The following is a 6,364-nucleotide window of genomic DNA, read 5'->3' as shown; positions in this document are numbered from 1 at the left end:
CTGCATGCAGTCTGGCTGGAGAACGGACACAGGCTCTGGGGGACTCAGACAAGGGACTCTGGCGACCACACACCCGCGTTTATGCGGGCGGTAAGCTGCACATAAGTGCTGGCCCCACTAGTGCCACAGTGTTATTTGGTGCATTTTTTCTCTGTACCATATATATTTATATTGCACTGTACAGTCGCTTCTTGGCTTATACCCTCATTGCTCTGAGGAGACAACAACATGTCATCCGCAAAACGCAAGGGTGCCAAGGCACAGGCGGTACGCACTGCTTGTGCCGCATGTGGGGCTAATCTACCGGCAGGTTCCAATGACCCCCATTGTGTGCAATGTTCAATCCCTGTGCCACTTCGTCAGCCAGAGTCTATGGTAGTAGTGGCCCAGGCAGAGACGCCTGTGAACCCTGCCCCGGTGACGGGGACAGAATTTGCAGTTTTTGCTGATAAGATGTCTGTGACTATGACAAAAATCCTGGAAACCTTGCAGTCCAGGCCAGTTTCTCAGACCATGGACACTGCTGTGTCTATGCTCCCCGGTCCCCCTCAGTTGGAACTAATCCGTACTTCAAGGGGGTCCCAGGCATCACAGGCTGAAGACTCTGACTCGGATGACAGTCCCAGGCAGCCTAAGCGGGCTCGCTGGGAAAGACCCTCGCCGTCATCACACTGGTCAGGGTCTCAGCGAGACGAGGCTCTGTATGAGGAGACAGAGGTGGGTGATCAGGAATCTACTCCTGACACCGCTCTCAATTTAGATACCCCTGATGGTGACGCTATGGTAAATGACCTTATAGCGGCCATCAATAGACTGTTGGATATTTCTCCCCCAGCCCCTTCTGCTGAGGAGGCAGCTGCACAGCAGGAGAAGTTCCAGTTCCGGTATCCTAAGCGTAAATTGAGTACTTTTCTGGACCACTCTGACTTCAGAGAATCAGTCCAGAAACATCATGCTTATCCAGATAAGCGTTTCTCCAAACGTCTTAAGGATACACGTTATCCCTTTCCCCCTGACGTGGTCAAACGCTGGACCCAGTGTCCAAAGGTGGACCCCCCAATCTCCAGGCTTGCGGCTAGGTCCTTAGTTGCAGTGGAAGATGGGGCTTCACTTAAAGATGCCAATGACAGACAGATGGACCTTTGGTTAAAGTCTGTCTATGAAGCTATCGGCGCGTCGTTTGCTCCAGCATTCGCGGCCGTGTGGGCACTCCAAGCTATTTCAGCTGGCCTGGCACAAGTGGACTCTATCATACGTCCAGCAGTGCCGCGAGTAGCGTCCCTAACTTCGCAAATGTCTGCGTTTGCGACTTACGCTATCAACGCTGTCCTGGACTCTACGAGCCGTACCTCAATGGCGTCTGCCAACTCTGTGGTTTTGCGCAGAGCCTTGTGGTTAAAGGAATGGAAAGCAGATTCTGCTTCCAAGAAATGTTTAACCAGCTTGCCACTATCTGGAGACAGACTGTTTGGTGAGCAATTGGCTGAGATCATTAAACAGTCCAAGGGTAAGGACTCCTCCTTACCCCAGCCCAGATCGAGCAAACCTCAACAGAGGAAGTGGCAGTCGAGGTTTCGGTCCTTTCGAGGCTCCAGCAAGACCCAATTCTCCTCGTCCAAAGGGACTCAGAAGGAGCAAAGGAGCTCAGATTCCTGGCGGGCTCATTCACGCCCCAAGAAAACAACCGGAGGAACCGCTTCCAAGGCGGCTGCCTCATGACTTTCGGCCTCATCCCTCCGCATCCTCGGTCGGTGGCAGGCTCTCCCGCTTTTGCGACATTTGGCTGCCACAGGTCAAAGACCGGTGGGTAGCAGACATTTTGTCTCACGGGTACAGGATAGAATTCAGTTCTCATCCTCCGCCTCGGTTCTTCAGAACCTCCCCACATCCCGACCGAGCAAATGCCCTTCTGCAGGCGGTGTGCTCACTAAGAGCAGAAGGAGTGGTGATCCCTGTTCCTCTGCAGGAACAAGGGCAAGGTTTTTACTCCAATCTCTTCGTGGTTCCAAAAAAGGACGGCTCGTTCCGTCCTGTTCTGGACCTAAAGCTGCTCAACAAGCATGTGAACGCCAGGCGGTTCCGGATGGAATCCCTCCGCTCTGTCATTGCCTCAATGTCTCAAGGAGATTTCCTTGCATCAATAGACATCAAAGATGCTTATCTCCACGTGCCGATTGCTACAGAGCACCAACGTTTCCTACGTTTCGTGATAGGAGACGACCATCTCCAGTTCGTAGCTCTGCCATTTGGTCTGGCGACAGCCCCACGGGTTTTCACCAAGGTCATGGCGGCAGTGGTAGCAGTCTTGCATTCTCAGGGACACTAGGTGATCCCTTACTTGGACGATCTACTTGTCAAAGCACCCTCTCAAGAGGCATGCCAACACAGCCTGAATGTTGCGCTGGAGACTCTCCAGACTTTCGGGTGGATCATCAACTTTTCAAAGTCAAACCTGGCACCGACTCAATCACTAACGTATCTTGGCATGGAGTTTCATACTCTCTCAGCGATAGTGAAGCTTCCGCTGGACAAGCAGCGGTCACTACAGACAGGGGTGCAGTCTCTCCTTCAGGGTCAGTCGCACCCCTTAAGGCGCCTCATGCACTTCCTAGGGAAGATGGTGGCAGCAATGGAGGCAGTCCCGTTCGCGCAGTTTCATCTGCGTCCACTTCAATGGGACATTCTCCGCCAATGGGACGGGAAGACAACTTCCCTAGACAGGAAAGTCTCCCTTTCTCAGACGGCCAAGGATTCTCTGCTATGGTGGCTTCTTCCCACCTCATTATCGCAGGGAAGATCATTCCTGCCCCCATCCTGGGCAGTGGTCACGACAGACGCGAGTCTGTCAGGGTGGGGAGCAGTTTTTCTCCACCACAGGGCTCAAGGGACGTGGACTCAGCAGGAATCCACCCTTCAGATCAATGTTCTGGAGATCAGGGCAGTGTATCTTGCCCTATTAGCCTTCCAGCAGTGGCTGGAAGGAAAACAGATCCGAATTCAGTCGGACAACTCCACAGCGGTGGCATACATCAACCACCAAGGAGGGACACGCAGTCGGCAAGCCTTCCAGGAAGTCAGGCGGATTCTGATGTGGGTGGAGGAAAGAGCATCCACCATATCAGCAGTTCACATCCCGGGCGTAGAAAACTGGGAAGCAGACTTCCTCAGTCGCCAGGGCATGGACGCAGGGGAATGGTCCCTTCACCCGGACGTGTTTCAGGAAATCTGCCGCCGCTGGGGTGTGCCGGACGTCGACCTAATGGCGTCTCGGCACAACAACAAGGTCCCGACCTTCATAGCGCGGTCTCGCGATCAAAGAGCTCTGGCGGCAGACGCCTTAGTGCAAGATTGGTCGCAGTTCCGGCTCCCTTATGTGTTTCCACCTCTGGCACTCTTGCCCAGAGTGTTACGCAAGATCAGATCCGATTGCGGCCGCGTCATACTCGTCGCCCCAGACTGGCCGAGGAGGTCGTGGTACCCGGATCTGTGGCATCTCACGGTCGGCCAACCGTGGGCACTACCAGACCGTCCAGACTTACTGTCCCAAGGGCCGTTTTTCCATCGGAATTCTGCGGCCCTGAACCTGACTGTGTGGCCATTGAGTCCTGGATCCTAGCGTCTTCAGGATTATCCCAAGGGGTCGTGGCCACCATGAGACAGGCTAGGAAGTCCACTTCTGCTAAGATCTACCACAGAACGTGGAAGATTTTCTTATCCTGGTGCTCTGCACAAGGAGTATCTCCCTGGCCATTCGCGTTACCTGTTTTTCTTTCCTTCCTGCAATCTGGGTTGGAAAAGGGTTTGTCGCTCGGCTCCCTTAAAGGGCAAGTCTCGGCACTATCCGTGTTTTTTCAGAAGCGTCTAGCACGACTTTCTCAGGTGCGCACGTTCCTGCAGGGGGTTTGTCATATCGTACCTCCGTACAGGCGGCCGTTAGATCCGTGGGATCTAAACAAGGTCCTTGTTGCTCTCCAGAAGCCGCCCTTCGAGCCTCTGAGGGATGTGTCACTTTCTCGACTCTCACAGAAAGTGGCCTTTCTGGTAGCGGTCACGTCTCTTCGGAGAGTGTCCGAACTAGCAGCGCTGTCATCCAAGGCTCCTTTCCTGGTGTTCCACCAGGACAAGGTAGTGCTGCGCCCCATTCAGGAGTTTCTCCCTAAGGTGGTATCCTCTTTTCATCTTAATCAGGATATCTCCTTGCCTTCCTTTTATCCGCATGCAGTTCATCGGTATGAAAAGGATTTACATTTGTTGGATCTGGTGAGAGCACTCAGAATCTACATTTCCCGCACGGCGCCCCTGCGCCGCTCGGATGCACTCTTTGTCCTTGTCGCTGGTAAGCGCAAAGGGTCGCAGGCTTCCAAAGCCACCCTGGCTCGATGGATCAAAGAACCAATTCTTGAAGCCTACCGTTCTGCTGGGCTTCCGGTTCCATCAGGGCTGAAGGCCCATTCTACCAGAGCCGTGGGTGCGTCCTGGGCATTACGACACCAGGCTACGGCTCAACAGGTGTGCCAGGCAGCCACCTGGTCGAGTCTGCACACTTTCACCAAACATTATCAGGTGCATACCTATGCTTCGGCGGACGCCAGCCTAGGTAGAAGAGTCCTGCAGGCAGCAGTTGCCTCCCCGTAGGGGAGGGCTGTCTTTGCAGCTCTAACATGAGGTATTTCTTTACCCACCCAGGGACAGCTTTTGGACGTCCCAATCGTCTGGGTCTCCCAATGGAGCGCCGAAGAAGAAGGGAATTTTGTTACTTACCGTAAATTCCTTTTCTTCTAGCTCCTATTGGGAGACCCAGCACCCGCCCTGTTGTCCTTCGGGATTTTTGGTTGTTTTTCGGGTACACATGTTGTTCATGTTGAATGGTTTTCAGTTCTCCGACGTATCTTCGGAGTGAATTTGTTTAAACCAGTTATTGGCTTTCCTCCTTCTTGCTTTTGCACTAAAACTGGTGAGCCAGTGATCCCACTGGGGGTGTATAGCCAGAAGGGGAGGGGCCTTACACTTTTTAGTGTAATTGCTTTGTGTGGCCTCCGGAGGGCAGTGCTATACACCCAATTGTCTGGGTCTCCCAATAGGAGCTAGAAGAAAAGGAATTTACGGTAAGTAACAAAATTCCCTTCTTTACTAGTCCCCCTAGGGGGCTATAGCGATCAGCAATCTAATCGCTCTTATCTGCTGATCACAGCTATACAGCTGTAAACAGCAGATTCAGTCACTTCCTGTTTCTCTCTGTGCCCGGCCGAGGGAAAACGAAAGTAAAACTTCATAGCTGCAAGCGTCATCACATGACCCTGTGCTACGATGGCAACCACCGAAAGTCATGTGATCACGCACATGACTTCCAGTGGGGGCGGCGGTAAGTAAAAATCATGGCCGCGGGCATACAGATCTCGCTGCCAGACTTTGGCAGCGAGATTTCAGGGGTTAAATGTTGCGAGTGGAAGTGATTCTACTCGCAACATGCAGTCACACATGTCAGCTGTTGAAAACAGCTGATGTGTGCTGACCACTGCCGCCTGCCTGCGGCAGGGGGCGGGGCTTAAAGGGACATGCTCCATGACGGATATATCAGTCCATGGTTGTGAAGGGGTTAAAGCCGGATTTGGTTACAAAAAGATTTCCACAACTTTAAAACATTCCAAGAAGCACTGTGCAAGCCATCATATTGAAATGGAAGGAGTATCATACCACTGAAAATTTACCAAGTCCTGTCTGTCCCTCAAAAATGTCATCTCAAACAAAGAGAAGACTGATCAGAGATGCAGCCAAGAGGCCCATGATCACTCTAGATGAACTGCAGAGATCTACAGCTGAGGTGGGGGAGTCTGCCCACAGGATAACAATCCGTCGTACACTGCACAAATCAGTCCTTTATGGAAGAGTGGCAAGAAGAAAGCCATTTCTCCAAGATATCCATAAAAAGTGTTGTTTAAAGTTTGTCACAATCCACCTGGGAGACACACCAAACATGTGGAAGAAGGTGCTCTGGTCAGAAGAAACCAAAATCAAACTTTTTGGGCACAATGCCAAACGATATGTTTTGGCATAAAAGCAACAAAGCTCATCACCCTGAACACACCATCCCCACTGTCAAACATGGTAATGGCAACGGCAATATCATGGTTTGAGCCTGCCTTTTTTCAGCAGGGACAGGGAAAATGGTTAAAATTGATGGGAAGATGGATGGAGCCAAATACAGGACCATTCTTGAAGAAAACCTGTTGGAGTCTGCAAAAGATCTGAGACTGGGACGGTGATTTGTCTTTCAACAAGACAATGATCCAAAACATAAAGCAAAATCTACAATGGAATGGTTCACAAATAAATGTATCCAGGTGTTAGAATGGCCAAATCAAAG

The sequence above is a fragment of the Anomaloglossus baeobatrachus genome, chromosome 5 (genome assembly GCF_048569485.1).
Source record: "Anomaloglossus baeobatrachus isolate aAnoBae1 chromosome 5, aAnoBae1.hap1, whole genome shotgun sequence".
NCBI classification, from domain to species: Eukaryota; Metazoa; Chordata; class Amphibia; order Anura; family Aromobatidae; genus Anomaloglossus; species Anomaloglossus baeobatrachus.
Note: the sequence above shows the minus strand (reverse complement) of the source record.